Here is a 23,766-nt window from a genome sequence, read left to right as displayed (position 1 = left end):
CCAAGGACGGAAGAGGACCGCCTCTAAAGATTTGGAAACAAGGGTTTCCAAATGAGGGAAGAAACCTTCGCCAGGGGGTCCTGCCCCGGAGGGCATCCTTACCGCACAGTGCCCGCAAGGGGATCAGCCCTCCACCGAGCTGTAAGTGAACAAGAGTACTTTTGGTAAATATATCCTGCTTCATCTCTGAGGACAATAACCGAGACGTATGTCTTGCAGTTCGGATCGTAGCCCTTCTCGACAGAGTTTGTCTTTGGGGGATTTCTTCCGGAGATGATGGAGAGCGAAACGCCTCCCCCTGTCTCCTCGCCTCATGAGGCGGACGACCCTGAGGTGTCGTCGCGGAGAATTTCTCCTGATCCGCCAAGGCCGGAAGGTAACTCTTCGGCCACCCGAAGTCCGGAGGATTCGGCTCCTAAGGAGAGCAACAGAAAGAGTCCGAGACTGCCTGGTGCACAACCGGATGTACTGATGGGACTTCTGGAGCAAGCGGCTATCTCAGAGGTGCATCGTACTTTAATGGGTACGGTGGTTGAGAGGATTGCATCCGCTAAAAGTGGGTTGCATGAGGCTTTTATGAGCCTGCTAAGAGGTTTTGAGGTACGCAAAGTAATATATATATATATATATATATATATATATTGATGGTACCGCACATGCTAGGTGTGCCCTTATGCATACAGTAGCCCCTGAGACTCTGGTTGCTGTCCAAAGGCGGCAAACAGAGGATCATAGTCCCAGGTAATGATCATGCTACTTTTATGCGCAGGCGGCTGAGGGTCCGGTGGCTAGCCGGACTGGTCAGTTTGCCGAACTAAAGCAGCAACTTGATGCAGCAGATGCCGACATCGTGCTTGTAAACAAGCGGCTTGACGAGGCACAGGGTATGTATTCTCCGGTGGTTAACAGATATTAAGAGGAGCATGATGCTAGTATCTATAATATGCTGTGACTGCAGATGGAGCTGCCGCCATGGAGACCCTTCGGGCGGAGCTTGCCCAAGCCAAGGAACAAGCCAGGAGAAGTGATGCGGCCGCCCTAAAGGCGGTCGAAGAATTAAGAGCCGAACAGGCTGCTCATCGCCAGAGCGAAGATAAAATAGCCAATATGGCTGTTAAGCTAAAGGATGCCGCCGACCGGTATGAGCTTCTCGAAAAGGACAATCAAGCGAAAGCGGCGGACCTGGAGAAATCCATGGTAGCAGCCAAGGAGACCCGCTCGAAAATCAGAGCGGCGAAGGAGGAGCTTCGTCAAGCCGGAGATATCACGGCTGGGAAGCCCTTTTTGTTGCGAACGAAGTTCAGAGATCCGAAGTATGCCCCTCTGAATCAATTATGGAGTGCTGCAGACGCGTACGTGGACTTGGCAACGAGTGCTGCTGATGCGACTAAAATTTTCAAATATAAAAAAGATCATGAAGTGGAAAAGTTGTTCTGGTCGTAGTTCAGTGCTCCAACGCGTCCGCTGCTGCTAAATGAGCAAATGGCCGAGTGGGCTGAGCTCCATAGGTTGTCCGGGATTGCCATGGGTCTGTCGTGGATCATCTTTGGCCGGAAGGACCAAGGCCGAATAGTTATTTTGGTTTAGTGCAACGATTCCTTGGTGCTGTGCCACATATCGACACTGCAAAGAGGTCAGCGTGCATAGAAGGTGCACGGATGGCTCCTACCCGTGTTAAGACATACTGGGCAGAGATGGAGGCCACCGCTATTGCAACCCAGAGTCCGGCTGTAGGCCAGGCATCGGCCGAGCACTATTTTGAAGAAGTTCTAGAAGGCGCTCGTCTAATAGAGGCTCAGTGCTCGAAGAGTATCATGTTCTAATTACATGTAACCCGATTGTAAAAACAATGCTATTAGGATTATAAAGGCGGTGTTTATACTTTTGCCTGAAAGTATTATGATGCCTCCTGTGCGGCCGTTTATGTATGTATATAACCTGAAAGTTGGTAGTCGTCGGCTTCATCCCCTATGCATATAATGCGGGGGTGTTCGAAAAAGCACGTATTCACACTTGATCCAACGTCTTGGTCCATTAAGGAGGTGATAGCGCAGCGAACAAGGCAATCCGACTATATTGCTTTAACACTTTCACTTAGCCATAGGAGTTTGACGGTGGGGCTACTATATAGCCCCTGGCACTTTCGCGTCTATCCGAAGACGGTGCGCGTACATACATGACCGGGAAACCGGTCCTTCGTTAATGCGGAGGAATCGCGAAGATTCCGATGAGTCATCGAGTGGTTGACCAGTCTCGCGCTGTATCATGACAGTCAGTTTTTGGCTTTCTCTACTGAGGTGCTCGTCCGGATGAACCAGGGCACAATCGCAGTAGTTCTCCCAGTGCTACCTTAGCTGATATAGCGGAACGTAAGGTACCAAAACACGGGAGCCGGGCAAACCCAACTATTGACCAAAGACATGATTCGGAGCTGATAGATATAAGGCCAAACTCGCGACGCCGAACACTCCCTAAGGTATTCGGTCTTTACAACATATATCGGGCTGAGTAACGCCCTTGATAATGAACCCTGAATTTCTAGGTACGTGCATTAGTCTGGCGTGGCGAAATGCCAATAACGCCAGCATCCCTCTCGGTTGTGTTTAGTATCCGGAGGGTGTAAAGCAACAAGAGACAGTAAGAAAGGTTTACACAGGGTCTTAATCTAAAAAGAAACCTTTGAGCGGGGCCCTGCTGCACGTCTGTGCCTGTGTCTCCGTTGTGCCGTATCCTGGAAGGGTGTAGCACAATTATCATCTGTAAAAGAGAAAAACTCAGGTGAAAGTATTCGTGCAAAAAATTGGTTATTCTTAATAAACCATTAAAATTTAATCTAAATAAGGGCAACCCGAACTGTAGTTCATTTTTACATGCAGGAAGCCCCTAACGCCACTTATGGGGATATATTCATGAACCCAATCTCAGGTTTATTTGAGCTGTTACAACCAGTGTTGCGCCGGACTTGTCTAGCCGTGCTCGCGGTCTTGACGACAGATCATTTATTCTGGTTGGAGAGGCCAGTCAGTGTTCGGCTGCTAAAGCCGTCACACATTCTTCCGTACGCAAGGAACGCTCTGCGTTTCCGCTAACTATGATGGTGCCACGTGGACCGGGCATCTTAAGCTTAAGATAAGCATAATGCGGTACTGCGTTAAAACGAGCGAAGGCCGTTCTTCCGAGTAGTGCTTGATAGCTGCTTCGGAATGGAGCGATGTCGAAGGTTAACTTTTCACTTCGAAAGTTGTCGGGAGAACCGAATACAACCTCTAGTACTAGAGGGCCTGGTATTACTCCTTTAAAGGTAGTATTGCTTTGGTTAATTCTTGTCGGGTCTATCCCCATTTTGTGGACTGTGTCCTGATATATCAGATTGAGACTACTGCCGCCATCCACAAGGACTCGGGTGAGATGGTATCCGTTAATTATTGGGTCTAGCACCAAGGCAGCAGATCCTCCGTGCCGGATACTATCCGGGTGATCCCTACGATCGAAAGTGATCGGGCAGGCCGACCAAGGGTTGAATTTGGGGGTGACGGGCTCCACGGTGCATATGTCTCGAAGTGCGCGTTTGCTCCTCCTCTTCATTACGTGAATCATGTTCACTGTTTTGACCTCTGGCGGGAATTTTTTCTATCCCCCAGTATTTTGCTGGCGAGGCTCATCCTCGTCTTCACTTGGTGTCTCCCTCCCCTTATGTTCGGCGTTTAGCTTACCGGCCTGCTTGAAAACCCAGCATTCTCTGTTGGTGTGATTCGCAGGTTTGTCGGAGGTGCCATGAATCTGACATAATCTGTCTAGAATCTTGTTTAGACTGGACGGTCCATCTCTGCTGCCTTTAAATGGCTTTTTCCGTTGACCGGGTCGTGAGCCCCTGAATCCGGCGTTCACCACCGTGTTGTCTGGGCTGTCTTCATTGTTTCGACGCTTGCTTTTGTTGCGTCGTGGTTTTCCATTGCCATACCTAACTTCGGATGTGCATGGGTCGCTAGTGCCGCTACGGGGCAGCCAACTATCTTCGCCCGCGCAAAAGCGGGTCATAAGGCTTGTCAGGGCTGCCATTGTCCTCGGTTTTTCTTCGCCGAGGTGTCTGGCGAGCCATTCGTCCCGGACACTGTGCTTGAAAGCTGCTAAAGCTTCGGCGTCCGGGCAATCGACGATTTGATTCTTCTTAGTGAGGAATCTGTTCCAATGCTTTCGGGCTGACTCTCCGGGCTATTGAATTATATGACTTAAATCGTGTGCTTCCGGAGGTCGGACATAGGTCCCTTGAAAATTAGCCCTAAAAGCATCCTGAAGCTCTTCCCAACTTCCAATTGAGTTTTCAGGGAGGCTCTTCAGCCAATGCCGAGCTAGTCCTTTCAACTTGAGGGGCAAGTATTTGATGGCGTGGAGATCATCTCCGCGAGCCATATGGATATGAAGGATAAAGTCCTCAATCCAGACCCCAGGGTCTGTCGTTCCGTCGTACGCCTCTATGTTCACGAGTTTGAATCCCTCTGGGAATTCATGATCCAGCACCTCATCGGTGAAGCATAGGGGGTGCGCGGCACCCCTGTACTTGGATGTGTCATGACGTTCTGACGGTTGTACTGTTCGGTTTTGATTCTGTGCCGGAGCGCGCTTCCTAGATCCGGAGATGGACCTGGTCATACCGACATCGTTAGCCGCCCTATCACGGCCACGGGGTGGTCGATCCGGCTGATTGACCGTTTTATTTTTCGGCTGTGTGGGCTCTAAAGCCTCGTCATCGAATTCAGGCAGCAGCTTGCGCTTTGGATAGCTCTTTGTGTGGCGACTGCCACCGTACTTTTCTGCAGTGTCGAGCACTTTGTTCCATCTACTGTTGAGTGTATTTTGCGCGGCCTTGAGCCTTTGTTTCTGCTTCTTTAGGCTCCTCGCGGTGGCAAGAAGCCTTCTATGGAGGTTCTCTTGCTCCAAGTGCCTTTCCGGGATGATGTGTGCATCATCGTCCGGACTGTTCTCCTCTCCGGAGACAGGTTGATTAGCTTTACCCTCGGCGTCACCGTTGTCGGACAGCGGCTCCGTACTATGTTCGCCGTCCGCTGGCTTGTCTTGCTCTGTCGCTGGGTCCATGTGGTCGTTGTTTCTTCTGGAGTCGACCGGGGTGTTATTTTTTCTTGCGCTGTTGTCGCTGTTTTTGCCGAGGTGGGATTTGGAGCGGCGCCTACGCCGTCGCTTTGGTTGCTTCTCGAGGGAACTATCCTTCGCCGCATCCTTCCGTTCCTCGTCGTTGTTTTCTTTGGGTGTATCCACCATATATATCGTGTGATGAAGTGGTTGTCCAGCGCCCTGTGGGCGGTGGTTCCTGTTCCTCTCGTGCATCGTCGTCCATACCGTCGATGTCTTTGGAGCCGAAATCGAGCATGTCGGTTAAATCGTCGACAGTGGCTACTAAGTGGGTGGTGGGTGGGGAGCGAATTTATTCGTCGTCCGCATCCCACTCTAGCCGGACATAGTTCGGCCAAGGGTCTCCTGACAAGGAGAGAGACCTTAATGAGTTTAGCACGTCGCCCAGTGGTGAGTGCTGAAAGATACCCGCGGAGGAAAACTCCATGATCGGTGCCCAATCAGATTCGATTGGCACGGATGCAGGCGGTCCGGAGCCCGTGGCCGGGGACGAATCCAAGTGTCCGGCAACACGGGTCTCATAAGAGGTGAAGTCAGTATTCGGCTCTATCGCCGCTGCATGCGCGTCCTCCATGGCGGGGACTAGCCACCCGTCCTCGGATGGCACGATCTGCTCCGGATTGAGGGCCAGAGTGGTTGCAGGTGTGATCTCCCGAGCACTGTCCGACGGGAATGTCGGGAGTATAGTTCAAGTTTCCAAACCTGACATGGGCTGGAATCCATCGAAGATCAAGTCTCCGTGAATGTCGGCAGTATAGTTCAAGTTTCCAAACCTGACCTGATGGCCAGGGGCGTAGCTCTCGATCTGCTCCAGATGGCCAAGCGAGTTGGCCCGCAGTACGAAGCCACCGAATACGAAGATCTGTCCGGGGAGGAAAGCCTCGCCCTGGATCGCATTGTTGTCGATGATCGAAGGAGCCATCAAGCCTTTATAGCGACGGCACAGTGGAACTCTCAATGAAAGCACCAATGTCGGTGTCAAAACCGGCAGATCTCGGGTAGGGGGTCCCGAGCTGTGCGTCTAAGGCGGATGGTAACATGAGGCGGGGGACACAATGTTTACCCAGGTTCGGGCCCTCTCGATGGAGGTAATACCCTACTTCCTGATTGATTGATCTTGATGATATGAGTATTACAAGAGTTGATCTACCACGAGATCATAGAGGCTGAACCCTAGAAGCTAGCCTATGATCATGATTGTTGTTGTCCTATGGACTAAACCCTCCGGTTTATATAGACACCGGAGCACTACAGGAATCAGCTATTTTGCCGTCTGCCACGGTGGACGGCAAAGGCATGAACAGCGGACGGCAAAGACCTTTGCCGTCAGCCGCGGACGGCAAAAGGCTCCGGCAAAGTAGGCTACAGTAAACAGCTACTTTGCCGGCTGCTTCCTGGCGGCTGACGGCAAAGGCCCTTTGCCGTCTGCCGCGGACGGCAAAGAGAGCGGACTGCAATAATTGTGCTCTCAGTCCGTTAAGTGGCTAACGGCAGGCCTTTGCCGTCTGCCGCGGACGGCAAACTTTCTAGTGCCTTTGCCGTCCGCCGTATGATGTCATCTACACGTCACTACATGGCAGGCCTTTGCCGTCCGCCACTGACGACAAAGAGCCTCAAGCCTTTGCCGTCTGCCACTGTAGGCAAACTGACCAAATGGGTCAGCTCCCAGGAAGCACAGCTGGATGCCACGTGGCTTCTTTGCCGTCCGCGGCGGACGGGAAAGAGCCCGTTGCCGTCGGTGGCAGACGGCAAAGAGCCTGCATATTGGCTCTTTTTTCTGTTTTTTATTAAATCCAACAATTTTCACTCCAAATATATATGACATGTATAGATATATTTCACAGGCATTCATATCACAAAATTCCATCCATAAACAAAGTTCCTTCATACATAAACAAAGTTCCATCCATAAACAAAGTTCCTTCATACATAAACAAAGTTCCTTCATACATAAACAAAGTTCCATTCATATCACAAAGAGCCTTCATACATAAACAAAGTTTCATCCATACATAAACAGAAAGACTAGAACAAGAAGAGTAGCTTCCATGAAGTGAATGAAATCTGCAAAATGGCGAAATAAGAAAGTTAGAAATAGGTGACTAGAACAAGAAGAGTAGAACAAGAAGAAGACTAGAACAAGAAGAGTAGAACAAGAAGAAGACTAGAACAAGAAGAGTATGTCATTTATGAGCGAACTTACGTGAAATGGATCATATATGAGCTAACTAAGTTGAAATGGGTCGTTTATGAGCTAGCTAAGGTGAAATGGATCATTTATGAGCTAACTTAGTTGAAATGGGTCGTTTATGAGCTAACTAAGGTCAAATGGGTCGTTTTTTAGGTAACTAAGGTGAAATGGATCGTTTTTTAGCTAACTTAGGTGAAATGGATCATTTATGAGCTAACTTAGTTGAAATGGATCGTTTTTGAGCTAACTTAGGTGAAATGGATCATTTATGAGCTAATTTAGTTGAAATGGATCTTTTTGAGCTAACTTAGGTGAAATGGATCATTTAAGAGCCAATTTAGGTGAAATGGATCATTTTTTAGCTAACTTGGTGAAATGGATCGTTTATGAGCTAAATTAGTTGAAATGGATCGTTTATGAGATAACCTAGGTAAGATGGGTCATTTTGGAGTTAACCTAGGTGAAATGGGTCATTTTAAAGCTAATGTAGGTAAAATGGATCATTTAGGAGCTAATCTAGGTAAAATGGGTCATTTTTGAGCTAACTTGGATGAACTGGATCATTTATAAGCTAACCTAGGTAAAATGGGTCATTTTAGAGCTAACTTAGGTAAAATGGATCGTCTATGAGCTAACTAAGCTAATTATGCAATTTTTGACATAAGTAAGCTAAGTACAGATCGTTTTAGAGCTAACTTAGGTAAAATGGATGGTTTTGGAGGTCAGTAAGCTTATTAAGTCATTTTGGAGGAGAAGAAGCTAAGTCTAGGTCATTATGGTAAGCATTGGAGGAAATAAAGCTAAGTCTAGGTCTTTATGCATGTGTTAAGCAAAACACTAGATAAACTTACCATGATCCAGGAGGTGTAGGAGCGGGCTGGCTCGTGTCGGTAGCTGGAGAAGGATCGTGCGATGCTTGTCTGGAGTTACGCTGCACCAAAGATCATTTCCAATGACTTGTTAGCATGATGACACTCAAATGTTAAGACTAGCAAGTAATGTCCATTCAAATTAAACTCACCGTGGTCCCAGGAGCAATCACTGGCATCGGCGGAGCGGTCTGACCGGTCTTCTCGCACACAGACTGCACATTTGGTTTTGACGACTCAGTCATACTAGTTAGTAATGAGACAAACACTACATGAATGTTTTGGCTAATCTGCAGAAGAAACTTACCACAAGGAGCTCGTACATGGCCCTTGCCTGCATGTCATTCCGTGCCCTCTCCTCCTCCATCATCTTTGTCGTCCTCTCCTCCAACTCCCGCTGCCTCTCCGCCGCCTCCGCAGAAGTTTCTCCGTTCTATCTCTCTCACTCTGTATAGCAGCCTGCAACATCACTCACATGACCATTTGTAATCATTGATGGAAGCGCACACAATGTAATGGAGAAAGATAACTGAGTACGTATCACTAACCTTGATGGCGAGTTGCACTGGCCGTTCACGAGGCCTTATCTCAGGAGCGGAGCTCGACTGGCGCGCCTTGATCTCCGGGAGAGTGCTAGGACAACGGATAAGTCCATCTCCAATGGCTATGGAGCCATGGGACCTCCCGCCACCAGATATCATCACCAGCTCTGGATCAATGGGACCCTGGCTCGGGTTAAAGTCCTCCCCTTTCCTCGCCTTCCCCTCATCTCTATATCTCACGAGCTTGTTGTGGGAGGAGATGTTGGTGAAGTTGTTTGCATCATCGAGGTCAGACTGAGAGAAAGCCTTGACTTTCTTGAAAGAGGCAGTGTGGGCCATGGCATACAGGTCGTACACCTCTGGCACCTTATCCGCCTTATTGTAGCGTGCCTGAAAGAGAGAAACAATGAAAATTAGTAATTAAAGGGCTCAAGGTAGCATGATGAATGAATTGCATGAATCATGAAGCAAACCACATACCCAGTTGCGCCCGAACTGATATAAGTTGGAGCTGCCTTGATGGTGTGGCACACCTTCCATTTGGGCACGTTTGTCCTTGGCCTTGTTGTGGAGGGCTAGCCATTCTTTTGAGCACCACTCATCGACCAACACCTCCCAACAATCCATCCGATCCGCACACCATCTCGGAGGCGCCTAAGTTAGCAAATAGAAACTTGAGCGCTACGGCTAAGAATTACTAAATGAAGGAACTTAAGTAGAAGGCCTTAAGAATTACCTTCATGTACTGCTCCTTACTCAGGAACGTATCGCGGCACGCCGGCTTGGTCTTCTTGATACCACGCAAGGCGTAGTAGTCTCGAACAGCCTGCACCCGAGCCTCATGCCGTAAGTTCTGGAGTAGGCGCTTGCAGACGCTCTCGATAACATGTGCCGCGTCCTCCTCGTATCCCTCCTCACACCTGTAGAATGTCTGCAATCAAATGAGACAATATTGATTAGTACAATTAATAACTAGCTAGTTGAAGATTTTTAAATGTGTAAAGGAGAAATTACCCAGAACTTTCTGATCACCATGTCTGCCCTCGTGTCGCACACGACACCATCGATAATCTCATCCGGCGGGGCCGGGGTAGCCACGTAGTGCTCCCAGCTCAATACAAGCTCTGGAAGCCGACCCTCACCTGGCAACGTGACAAACCTCGGGAAGTTTTGCCGGCAAAGAACTCCAAGGACGGAGTTGGGCCGGCGGACACTATGATGGTGGTCCCAACCCCTGCAGCATGACAAGGCCAACGCATTAGTTATTTGAAGAAACGTGAATGCACAAGGTACAAAAATATTAAATGCACTTACGTACCTCTCCCCATCAGGGAAAATCAACCACCTCTGCTCGCGGGTCGCCGGCACGGACGGGAGCCGTGTAGCACCACGCTGGTAGACGGTGCCCCCCTCCTCCTCAAGATCAGTCGGCTCCCCGCCATCATCAGCATGGCCACTCGGCTCCTCGGGCTGATCCGGCCAGGTACCCCATCCGGACGTGTGCTCCTCCGGGGTCTCGTGGGCCGAACTCTCGTGGGCCGAAGGCCAGTCGACCCGAGGCTCGTGGGCCCAAGACCCGTGGACCGGAGGCTCGTGGACCGGAGTCCGTGTAGCCTCCTCCTCGGACGAGTCCACCCTAGCAGTCACGTGCTCGGGTGAAACAGCTGGGGGTGGCGGCGAGGAAGGCGCCGTAGCAGTCACCCTACCTCCTCTCCCGCGACCACGTGCCCCACCTCCTCTCTTCCTACCTCGTCCCCTGCTGGGCACCGCAGTCGACGAAGAAGGGCCCGGCGGTGTGGCCATACTGTCCAGCAACGCTCGGCGGAGAGGTGCGTCTGGAATGGAAGACCTCAGACCACGCGCCGACGAAGAAGGGGCCTTGGCGCGCTCCCGACCAGCGCCCACCATCTTTCAACACCTGCCATGACAAACAGTAAACGAAATTAGTACAACATAAAAAAAGACCGACATGAATAATAATATGTGTATCACTTAAGTGTATCATCATCAAGTACAACATAAAAAAATTTAATACCTGACACTACTAATAAGCTCGATCAGTATCATCAATAAATGCATAATCATCATCATCACTATAATCAATGACGGGCTCATAGGGTTCAGTGGCATCAACATGTGGAAGGCCACCTTGACATAATCGGTCAAGCAATGACAGGTCATCCGCAGCAGTAACCTCTTCTTGTTCCGGCTCTTCTTGTTCCTCCTCTGGGGTGATGTCGGATTCACTGTCGTTGTCTACTTCAATGTTTTGGGTTGAAGTATAGCGGTTCTTGAAACGCTTTTTGGAAAGACGTGTCTCTTGGAAGAATTCTCCTTCATATGTGTCTGGGTTAATGTGAGGTTCATAATCCTCTTCCTTTGGGGGAGATAGTCTAGCACGTGGCGGCACTTCATAAACGACATCCCAACCTTTCAGATTTGGATTAGTTTGGCAGGCCCACGGTAGATAGAATACTTGGGTCGCCTGTTGAGCCGTAATATAGACATCAGGAACATCTAAATGGGTGCTTTGGTTGATTTCAACTAGCCCTATATGTTCATGAGTCCTTCTAGTCTCCTTCGGCTGAAACCAATAACATTTGAAGACTACGACATTCGGTGGGTTTTCACCATAGAATAGAAGTTCATAAATTGCTTCAACTCTCCCATAATACTCGGTACCTCCTTCGCCGATAGCAGATACACAATCTAAACATACTCGGGCTATCCATGGATAGCATTGGACAATTCGAAAGAATCAAGGTTATAAATATGCAAATGCATGCATATTTATAACTATGACGCTTTCGAACGGGAGACACATATTGGTTACGCATACTGATGATTCAAGACACACATATATAGCTAGCTATCAAGTTTCATCGGAATAGATCAAATAATTAATGGGGGGGGGGACATGTCATTTGTGCTCACCCACGAACGAAGGGGTAGAGCTCGTCAAACGCACGGCGAGGTCGTCGAACACCAAACCTCGCAGCGATGAAACAACTGCACATTTAAAACTACCCGATCAACACAATTATATATGATGTTTTTCATAACAAAATCGAAAAATATATGACCTAACTAATAATTCACAAATATATGACCCCGTCGGCCCCTGGAAGGCCAAAGAACACCTTTTCGGGAGGTGTCGGGGGTCGGGGTGTCGTGTCGGTGTCGGGGTGCCGTGTCGGGGTCGGGGTCTCGGGGTCGGGGTGTCGGGTCGGGGTGCCGGGTCGGGGTCGGGGTGCCGTGTCGGTGTCGGGGTCGGGGTGTCGGGTCAGGCTCGGGGTCGGGGTGTCGGGGTCGGGGTCGGGGTCGGGGTGTCGGGGGTGTCGTGTCGGGGGTCGGGGTGTCGTGTCGGTGTCGGGGTGCCGTGTCGGGGTCGGGGTGCTGTTTCGGGGTCGGGGGGTCGGGGTGTCGTGTCGTGGTCAGGGGGTTAGGGGGTCGGGTGTCGGGGTGGAGTCGGGGTCGGTGTCGGGGTGTGGTGTCGGGGTTGGGGGGTCAGGGGGTCTTCTCATTCTTCTACTACTTCTCCTTCTTCTCATTCTTCTACTTCTTCTCATGCCCCGTCTTCTACTTCTTTTCTTCTTCTTCTTCTTCTTCTTCTTCTTCTTCTTCTTCTTCTTCTTCTTCTTCTTCTTCTTCTTCTTCTTCTTCTTCTTCTTCTTCTTCTTCTTCTTCTTCTTCTTCTTCTTCTTCTTCTTCTTTCTCCTCCTCCTCCTCCTCCTCCTCCTCCTCCTCTTCTTCTTCTTCTTCTTCTTCTCCTTTTTCCTCTTCTTCTTCTTTTCTTCTTTCTTCTTCTCCCTCCTCCCGTTCCTCCCTCCTCCTTCTACTTCTTCTTCTAAACTAAAACTAAAACTAATCTAAAATAAACTAAAACTAAAACTAATCTAAAATAAACTTAAACTAAAACTAATCTAAAATAAACTAAACTAAAACTAAACTAAAACTAAAACTAAACTAAAACTATAACTAAAACAGAAACTAAACTAAAATAAACAAAAAGAAACTAATTAAACAAAAAAAGGGGGAGAGGAGCTCACTTGGTGGAGGGGGAGGCCGGGCGGCTGCGGCGGCCGCTGGAGGAGGCGGCGACCCGGTGGAGGGGGAGGCCGGACTGCCGCGGCGGGACGGGGCGGGGACAGCCGCGGCGCGGCTTCCCGACGTGAAAGAGGCGGCGGCGCCGCGGTGGAGGGATGCAGGGCGGCGGGGCGGCCGGCTACGCCGGACGGGGTCGACGGCGGCGGCGCGGGCCGGTGTGGGTGGGGGATGGTGACGGAGGGGAGGGGCAGTGGGGGCGGGGTGACGTGGAAGGGGCGGCGGGGGTGCGGTGGAGGTCGGGGGTCGCAGGGGAGGGGTGTGTGGCGGCGGGGCAGCCGGCTACGGGGTCGGCGGCGGCGGCGGCAGATGGGGTCGGCGGCGGCGGCGCGGGTGTGGGTGGGGACGAATGAGAGAGTGGGGAGAAGAGACGGGGCGGGACGGCCGTTAACGTACCTGCCTCTTTGCCGTCAGCCAACGGTCGGCAAAGAGGTGGGGCCGGTGGGCTTGAGTTGGTTAAACAATAACTGGACCCACCCACCTCTTTGCCGTCTGCCAGCGGACGACAAAGATTCTTTGCCGTCTGCTAGCGGACGGCAAAGAGCACGCAGATGGCAAAGAGCTTCTTTGCCGTCTGCTTTTGGGTAGCTGATGGCAAAGAGCTTCTTTGCCGTTAGCTAGCAGACGGCAAAGAGCTGGCAGATGGCAAATTAGCTGATTCCAGTAGTGGAGGGGGCTAGGGTTACACATAGTCGGTTACAAGGGAGGAGATCTACATATCCGTATTGCCAAGCTTGCCTTCCACGCAAAGGAGAGTCCCATCCGGACACGGGACGAAGTCTTGAGTCTTGTATCTTCATAGTCCAACAGTCCGGCTAAAGTATATAGTCCGGCTGTCCGAGGACCCCCTAATCTAGGACTCCCTCAAGCACGTATCAACATTTTCCTTTTGAGAACAATTACTCCGGTTTATGATATTATTTATGCAGGACGTTTGGTCACTGCAAGAGCGGTAGTTACTCGCCTGCGTCCATACTGCCTCTAATGTTGCGGTTGTTTTTCCCATCCACCTCTGCGGTTTGGTGTATATCAACACAATGCGGCTAACTTGCCCGGTTTACCAAGCCGCTTCACCGTGGTGGTCAACTGATCATCAACTCCGCGACGGATAAATTCTGGCCTGACATATCAGGTGAGATCCATCCTGTATATTTTTATTGCTTTCTTTAAAAAGACAATTACTCTGGCTTTCAAGTTCTCCAGTGGTGGACAAGTTGTATCACTGAGATGTTGAATGACTCATACCGGTTTATATCACGGTCAAATATGGAGAATCTCAAGACAATTCCTCGAGTCGTCTTAAGACTCGGGGGCTATGATGACATGACTCAGTAAATGATTGACAGTTTAAAGGAAGTCAAGAACTCCGGGACAGTGGAGGAAGATTACCTGGTCCTGGAGGCTGCTACCATATTGATGAAGATTTAAAGGCCGTCGAAAAATTTCCGGCTCAAAATGAAGATTCCGGTTTAAAATCCGGCTCAAGAGACATCTCTCTCCCATAAAGCTTTCAAGCTCTCAATATCCGGTTTAACATTCCGGCTCAAGAAGAATTTATATCTCGCAAAGTTCGAGTTCTCAGAAAAGTTAAAGGTTGCCGAATAGGACCTGTTGCCATAATGCGCGGTTCAAACATGGGTATCCTGCCTTATTGGCTTATCATATTATTGATCACTTGGGGGCTTCCTGCTCATTGAGCATAGCTGTGAATATCCCTCTTGATCGGCGAGAATGCCAAACTTCTTATGGTCACTTGGGGGCTTCCTGCTCATTGAGCATAGCAGTGAATATCCCTCTTGATCGGCGAGAATGCAACATTTCAGATGGTCACTTGGAGGCAATGACGCAATGACGTACTTCAAATAAGTCACTTGGGGGTTTCCTGTTCAAACATAGGTGTAAACACCAAAGAGGACAGAACCCCTCCGGGTTATCCTGCCTGTATGCCAGATGCTTCTCTATCAGGTAATCCTGATTGGCCCGCCGAACTCTTAACCGTCAATCTTTAAACAAGACCCTGAACTCGTTAAGGTTAAAACGAAGGTTTGTCATGTGAGGCCACGGCTTACGGAAATCAAGGAGAAGCTCAGGCTGAAAAGCCGCCTTCCTTGAAACTTGGATAAATCGGCCTATGATGCTTGATGCTGCTCTAACCCCGCATACTCCTGATAAGTCTATCTTTAAATAAGAACTAAACTTATCCGGGTTAAAATTTCGATTGGGTCAATGAGGGCCGGCTCACAGAAAGCGCGTACCTTCCAGTGGCTAATGCTAGTTTCATTAAAGAAGAAAATTTTGGCTTGGCGGCCTATGAAAGCCTCGAATTTTTTCTGTTGATTTGATTTGAAAGTCTTTTTGCGTTTTCTCTTATGACATCGTCATACATGGTTGAAAACCAATAAGGCTTATAATGCCTTATGAGTCATATATGATATTAACCGGTGTTTATTAACCCGGCCTGGCTTTGGACTATAAGTCGCCAGTATGAGATAAGATAATATCCGGTGTTTATTAACCCGGCCTGGCTTTGGACTATAAGTCGCCAGTATGAGATAAGATAATATCCGGTGTTTATGAACCCAGCCTGGCTTTCGACTATAAGTCGCCAGTATATATTTGGATTGCACCATTGGAATCATGCGCCTATAAATCATTTATATTATTCAAATCTTTAATAGCCAACATGGCTGGATTTTTATTATGGTTATCAATAACCAATATTATGATTGAGGCTTTCAAAGTCGCTTCAGCGCAATGGCTATTATTTTATCAATGGATATGATTTATTCTACAATGGAGGGAATAGTCCCGAGTCGCTGCAGGCTTACGACCCGGCACTTGGGGGCTACATTATTCAAATTGAGATTACATCAAATGTGCAAGTCCCATGTCACTGCCAGCATGCACCATGGCACTTGGGGGCTAATGCAATGTCATTTTTACTGGCCTTATTGAAGACCTGACTCATCACATCATAATGAGCCGACCCTTGGGGGCTACCAATTGCTCCTGTAAAAAAAATTCAAGGTACACAAGTTAAATCCATTATATTGAAGGATCCATTGCTTAGTTGATAAAGCACAAAGCTCTTAACCTTGTGGACGTGGGTTCAAGCCCTACAAAGGAGGCTACATTTAAGACATTATTTTCATTGAAGTATATATCAAGTCCCAGCTGAGTATTACCTTACTGAGGCCCTTGGGGGCTACACATCACTGCTCAAGTCTACATGATTATATTGACAAAGTCCCTGCTCATTATTGCATAATGACCCGGCCCTTGGGGGTTACACTGGTTGAAAGTTTTTATGAGCATAAGGCAATTACATGTCCCAGGTTGCTGCAAGCATGACAACCCGGCACTTGGGGGCTACATATGAGGAATACTCAGTTTTGACTAATGATTGAGATGAACAAATTGGATTTCTTCAAAGTTGCAACATTTATATTGAAGCAAGTCTTAAGCTATCACTATGTTCTCCTCTTAAGACTTGGGGGCTACAGGTAATATGCATATAAGGAGAAATATTTTCAAATTCTCAGTTTTGAGCAAACCAGATTGACCCGGCGTCACCAATCATTATGACCCGGTGTCTGCAACAATCATAACCCGACGTCATCAATAATTATGACCTGGCGACGACAACAATTATGACTCGGTGCCATCAGTATTTACAAACCGACAATTTTGGTAATATTAAACCGGCAAGTTTTACATCTTCAAACCGGCTGAATATCAGATGAGTATTTCAAGACCAATATTTCTTAAACCGGCGCTTTGGAAGCCGACTCAAGTGGATTATTCTTCACAATATTCTCTATGAGAAACCAACGTCAGCAATTTGAGTATGAAGCTGGTTTATTGACCCGGATTTTTTAGAAGGAGGAAATGACAAGGACTTAAGGATAATCAAGTGCCGGCTTACAAGAATATCTAACCCGGAGCACAACCTGTCAAATTTATTCTTGAGTTATTTTGCAGGATCAGTTTAACATGGATAAATCCAAATTAAACTGGGGGCTAATGTCGGGGATATATCCCGCGGCGTAACCCGGCCGGACTTGGCGACTCACCAGAGACCCGGCTGATACTTGGCGTTTCATTTGTAAGCCCCCCGGAGATTGGCCGCTCACTGGTAACCCGGCGGGCGGGACAGACGGATGATAAGGCCCAAGGCCCAGAAGGCCGGTTTATGTTAATGGTGGGCCGGTTTAAGAGGAAAGGCGTGAGGAATATTTACCTTACAAGGAGTTAAGACCCGGACTTGTATCCGGTTTGTATTAGAAGGTAGACTAGTCCTAATCCTAATAGGACTCCACATGTAACCCGCCCCTCTAACTTATATAAGGAGGGGCAGGGCTCCCCAAAGAGGTACAAGCAAGAGGAGAAATGTTCTTAAGGGTTAGACACAACTAGGAGAGCCGGTTTACGGCGACTCCCTCGTGATGATAATGAGACCTAGCCACAAACAGCATGTAGGGTTGTTACCGGATGATATTTCCCGGGGCCCGAAGCTGTCTAAATCCTTGTCTTGTGTGTTGATCCGCCTGGCGTCTCTCGATTCCAACTAACCCCTTCAAGCTACCGCATAGGTGAGTTGGCCTCACGACTAAGTCCTCACACTAGGACATCTGCCGTGACAATTCCACGACACACTACAAAAAAGAGACACTTCCCTGACATTTTGGGCCGAACGAAATTTTTTTCTGTCATACATATGAGACTTCTATGACGATAATTGTGACAAAACCCGGTATCATCATAGATGTGGTGGGCTCCTACTTCTATGACAAAAAATCATGACAGAAAATTGGCTTTTCGTCCTGGGCGGGCCGGAGACGCAGCTGCATGACATTCTTTGGGCCGTCCATGACGGAAAAAACCGTGGTAGAAGCGAGGGCGAGGAAAATTTCGGGGAGTTCCCGGTTACGGTGGGAGGTCGGGGGCCGAGCGATGCACGTTTCTCTCGTACACGTACGCGCGTGTGTGCGAGGCGTTGGCTCTAACTGAACCCGAGCGAGGCGTTGGGCTCTAACTGAACCCGAGCGACTGCACTGCAGGTTACGCGTTACTGAACCCGAGCGATCGATCGATGGCTGTTAACTGAACCCGATCGAGCGATTCCTTCGCCACTGCTGCTAACTGAAGCCGATCGATGCTGCCTCTGGATGAACAGTGAGCGTTGCTGGGGGGTTTGGATGACCAGTTCCAAGTGGGGGTGGATGAACAGGACCCCGTGGTGTTGCCTCTGGATGAACAGGACCCCGATCGATCGAGCCGGTTGGGGCTGGATGAACAGGACCCCGTGGAGGGCAGGATGAACAGGACCACCCCGTGGAGGGCAGAATGAACAGTAGACGATGGAGGGCTGGATGAACAGTAGCCCGTGGAGGGGTGGTTGAACAGGAGCCCGTGGAGAGGGCTGGTTGAACAGTAGCCGGTGGAGTAGCGCGTGGTGGAGCCTGGATGAACAGGAGCCGTGGATGAACAGTCGCAGGTGGAGGCTGGAGGAGGTCGACGGTGGATGAACAGTAGCCCGTGGAGGCTGGAGGGGGTCGACGGTGCAGATGAACAGTGTCCCGTGGAGTCCCGTTTTGCGGTACGCCACACCTCTCCCGATGAACAGGACCCCCGTTTCGACCGTAGCGCTCAAGTCCGTTTCCTCCGTTTTGCGGTACGCCAGACCCCTCCCGATCAACAGGACCCCCGTTTCGACCGTAGGAGGTCCGTTTCCTCCGTTTTGCGGTACGCCAGACCCCTCCCAATGAACAGTCCCATTTCAAACGTGGCCGGTCGAACACAAGGCCGTTTCCTCCGTTCTGCGGTACGCCAGGCCTCGTTTCCATCAGCTATTCCGTCCAAGCCCTCCCGATGAACACGACGACGCATTCCGTTCCGACCCAGCCGGTTGGCTCCCCATGAACACGACGACGACGCTGTTTCTCCATTCTGACCCAGCCATGTACATGAGCCCTGGCCGTACGTATGCGCGAGTAGGCGTTTGAGACCCTGCCCGTATGTACGTACGTGGCCGTATTTTCTTTCTTGCACACTGGCCGCTGTACGTACGTGTACATGCTACGTGCGCGCCTCTACTACGACACGTGCGCGCCTCTACATCGACCAGTATGTACGTACACGTTCGCGACCAGAATGACAATGCTACGTACGCTTTGACCAGGTGGGTCCCGACTGTCAGGCACTTCCTTGCCTGCGAAGATGTAGCTGGTGGGTCCCAGTAGTCAGGGGCGAATCGTTTTTTGCCCAGACGCACTTCCTTGCGTGCGAAGATGTAGCTGGTGGGTCCCCGCAGTCAGGGGGAAACGTTTTTTTACGAAATATGGTGGCCCGTCCGGTGGGTCCCCGCTGTCAGGTGGAGGAATCATTATTTTCCGCGTAATAAGGAGGCACTTCCTTGCTGCGGCCGTGGACCCAGCTGTCAGCCTCTCCACGTACAGTCCACGTCCGATGGAAGTCGTTCTTGACCACGTTGACCACGCCGCGCCGAGAGCACCAGGGCAGTGGACGACGGCGAGGCCTAGGAAGGGGAAGACGGGGAGCCGGGGAAGACGCGGCAGTGGAAGCCCGTGCGGAGAGGAGTACGAGGGTTCACTGGTTCGGCTGCGGTGTGAGGCTGCCGTCGCCGCAGGGCCTGGCCAACGGCGGGAATAGTAGGGGGCGGTGAGGCCTCCGCGGCAGCACAGCCGGCCACGGGAGGCAGGAGCATGCGGCACGACCGGCGCTGCTTTGGGCGGCTGGAGCAAGAAGACCAGAGGTTGAAGAAGCACTACGGCCGTTGGATGGACATCGTACGGTCACTGGAGCTAGAATCGTTCATACTGACTAAAGTTGACAAAGGCCCCCGTCCCAGTCAACTTAGTAGGCCCACAAGTCAGCCTCCCACCATGGTGGGTTCCAGCTAGCAGGGGGAGTATTCATTTTTTTGTGCCTAATAAGGAGGCACTTCCGGTGGGTCCGAGCTGACAGCGGGGGGAACTTTTTTTTGCGAAATACGCTGGCCCGTCCGGTGGGTCCCAGCAGTCAGGGGGAAATGTTTTTTTCGCGAAATAAGGTGGCCCGTCCGGTGGGTCCCTGCTGTCAGGTGGAGGAATAATCATTTTGCGCGTAATAAGGAGGCACTTCCTTGCGGCCGCCTGGACCCAGCTGTCAGCCTCTCCACGTACAGTACTCTTCCGATGGAAGTCGGTCATTGACCACGTTGACCACGCCGCGCCGAGAGCACCAGGGCGGTGGTTTGGGCAACGGCGAGGCCTAGGAAGGAGACGACGCGGAGCCGGGGAAAACACAGCAGTGGAAGCCCGCGCGGAGAGGAGTACGAGGGTTCACTAGTTTGGCTGTGGTGTGAGGCTGTCGCCGCCGTGGAATAACAGGGGGTGTGGGTGAGTAGAGGGATGGCCTGGCCAGCGGTGGGAGTAGTACGGGGCGGTGAGGCCTCCGCGGCATCACAGCCGGCCACGGGAGGCAGGATCACGCGACACAACCGGCGCTGCTTTGGGCGGCTGGAGCAAGAAGACCAGAGGTTGAAGAAGCACTACGGCCGTTGGATGGACATCGTACGATCACTGCAGCTAGAATCGTTTATATTGACTAAGTTGACAAAGCCCTTGGTACGCGTCAACTTAGTAGGCCCACAGCTCGGATTTGGCAGAGAACATATAGCCCATTTGCGATTTGTAAGAATGTACATCCCATTTTTTAATTCTAATGGAATTTACTACAGCCCATTTACAGTTTGTTAAAAGTACAGCCCAACTTCTAGCTAGGACAAGATTAATAATTTCAAACAACCGCTCAAAACAGAATTCAAAAAAAATTCCCACATTTTGATGGCATCCGAAATATTTTTATCCGAAATTTCTAGTCAGGTTAAATATAATTTCAAAATAAAGTTGTATTACGTTAAAATCCAACGAAATACTGCACGCGCAACAAGTAATGGAATTAAAATTTTCAAATTCCAAAAATAATATATTTTTCAAACTAATTACGTGTTTGGTGCATAGTAACTGTCCAGTTATTATAATTACATCCCATTTATTATTTCTTAAAGTCCATTTTCTTGTTAAGCCTAATGCATACCTCCTAGGAAAGTTTGCAGCCCAGCAGGGCGGAGAATAACAAGTTGACCCGGATACTGAGCTCAATTAATAACTTAAGAAAAAAGTTAGATTATAGTGGAACCTAATTAAAAGCTGTCACGAGCAAATAAATAATTCAACGGGTCCCACTTGTGCGTGTGCGCGTGTGTGTGCGTGTGTGTGTGTGTGAGAGAGAGAGAGATAGAGAGAGAGACCCATCGGTCGATGCTCGTAAATACATCTTTCAGCCATATGCATTGCTGATGCTCAGTAAAAACTAATATAGTTGACACAATCATATAGAACATCATAGCACACTGAACTTGCATACAAAAATTTCACGCAGGCGGCACAATCAGGATGGAAGCAGTGGATCGCTACGGGAAGGGCTATGTTGAAACCAACGAAGTCGTACATAACGGTTCATCGTCTTTATCAATGACGGGGAAATATTTTGAATGTTGTGCAAAGAAAACAGACAGACAACACAATAAGTTCTGCTAGCACATTAAGTTGACGTACAACCCTTTCTAAAAAAAGTTCAGGTACAAAATTAGAACAGGTCACAATCAAATGTACTGGCATATCAGTGCTTCACACCCATAGCTCGGATTTAACTAGTATCTGACAAGATTCAGTTGTTACCTCAAATTACAGCACATCCAGGCAGCCAACTCTGCCTCTTCTCCCAAAGAAGCAGTGGCCTCTGCCGCGCGATGGAGTAGGCCCTGTGCCATCCATCGTTCCGAGCAACCGGGGAAAGTCTGACGTTGACTCCTGTAATGGACATCGTCGACGGACCCTGGCACCAGCGGCGGCAGGACTTCGATTGATGGATTGACCACTTCTTCGACATGCACGAACACTCGATACAGGTACATCCCTAACGTGGTCCGCGGCGGCCTTGGTGGCGACGAATAGTACAACCCCGGTTCCTGCACCGGTATCTCAACACCAATCACCTTCGGTATGGTGGACGGCTTCTTCATCCATGCCATAACCGTCAGAGCCCAGCTGTCTGGAGGAACAAACATACGTACGAGCTCACCTCCAAGGTCATTGATAAGCTCGTTCATGGACTCGCTGTTCCAAGCACGTCGAGGCATGCCGTGGAAGGTAAGCTTTGTTAAAAACTCAAGCTCAGAGGGCACCGAGCCCCATCCTGGGTGCCACTGATCAAAGCTCACCAGCGTGCCATCGCAGAACAAATGCCGGGAAGATTTGAACACATGACTGCAGACGAAAGTTGTCCGGAACCTGACGAAGAAATCAGCCGGTGGCGGACAGACATCGACAAGAAAGTCACTTATTTGGATGCTGTGCGCAATGCCAAGAGCTTTGACAAGGTCGTCTGGCGAGACGGGAGGCCGGTCGCCGTTGATGGTTACCATTAGCACTTTGCCGGCAAACTGGTCGTCAAGCGCCGCCATGCCACTGTTGAGCGACAGCACGCAGCGACCGAAGGCAGGACGGACCCCAAGATATCCGGCTCGAAGATCCGCGTTGACCGGCGACATGATAGTGTGCTTGAGTACAGGGAGTACAGGAGGGGGATTTGGGGGAACTGGAGTAGGAATCGAGATTCCAGAGGTGGGGGAGGGGCGGGAGACTGGGGATGAAAAGGTAGCATGAATTTCGAGCACGCACCAATATGCTCTTGGCGCGCAAGCGCACGAAAACACCGGTGGCGCCCACATGTTGGCCTAAGAGTCCTTATTATTTCTTTTTTGGAGAGCCCGACCTTTTTTTTCAGGATCTTTTGAGAGCCCGGCCTGAGAGTCAAAATTGACCTGTTTGGCATTGCATTACTACTTGGCCCATATTCAACGACACCTCATTGGCCCAAACAAGTGTACATCATCGAAAAGACACTGAGCTCAAATTTTATAACTTGAAAAAAGGAGATATACTCTGAACACTGGAGAATGTTGATGCCCTCATTTAGCCCACCAGTAGTTCGAGACAATAAATAGTTCGAAACAACGATATATACAACATTCAAACACTGACTAGTGACTACTACTGACATAAACAGCAAGACATGATAGTTCATAAGAAGTCTTGCTACACCACCAAAACGCACCCATTTGCAGCGCTCAGACTCTCGTGATCCAGACGAGAATGACATTCTAAACAGAAGCAACTATTACATAGTAAGAGTGACATAGACGAGGATGAACAAATGACAAGGAATATGCATAACAACAGAAAGAACTACCCATCCAGAACCAGCAGCAAAGACAACAAAGTCATTCGAAGAGATGATCCAACACCATCATAATTTGCAGCCCCGCTTCAGCGACCAGTGATCCGGAGACACCGGTACTCCACCCTTTCGATGCAACAGCCCAATTACCTATCAACCTGAAGGCTTGAACCACATCACTGCCGGTCGTAATTGAGACATCCAAGGATCAAAGTTAATCCGGATGCCTTTGTCATTCTCACCTTCTTTTGTCTGCAGGCTGTATCGTTGACAATCAGGGGAGTTTGCTCCCGAACTCCTAGGGCTCGCCGTGTAAACCAGCAAACAGAGTCTCTCTGCCATCAAGGTCCTTGCCAATGGTGATCTCTTGGTTAATCGGATAATTGAGTCCGAGAAACAGAGAGTGTGAACCAAGGCTGTTTACTGGCCTCCAACTAAAAAATCCTAAAGGCCCCAACAAGCTGGTATCCTACTCATAGACGTAACAGCCACTGTCCAGATACTCACGTATTACACGGTGCTTGTATACAGTGGGGGTTTTTGCAATATAACTTTTCCGGCTCATGTGTCCGGATGATCATCAGTCTTTTGCCATCGTCTGATCGAG

At 49.7% G+C, this 23,766-nt stretch overlaps 1 pseudogene; it reads left to right on the top strand.

Annotated features, from left to right (window-relative positions):
• Positions 1 to 1,107: 1,107 nt before the first annotated feature.
• The window catches only part of LOC109759046 (V-type proton ATPase catalytic subunit A-like), a 48,774-nt pseudogene continuing 26,115 nt past the window's right edge, over positions 1,108 to 23,766 (top strand).

The sequence above is a fragment of the Aegilops tauschii genome, chromosome 6 (genome assembly GCF_002575655.3).
Source record: "Aegilops tauschii subsp. strangulata cultivar AL8/78 chromosome 6, Aet v6.0, whole genome shotgun sequence".
Lineage (NCBI taxonomy): Eukaryota > Viridiplantae > Streptophyta > Magnoliopsida > Poales > Poaceae > Aegilops > Aegilops tauschii.
Note: the sequence above shows the minus strand (reverse complement) of the source record. Positions and strands in the feature narration are given on the sequence as shown.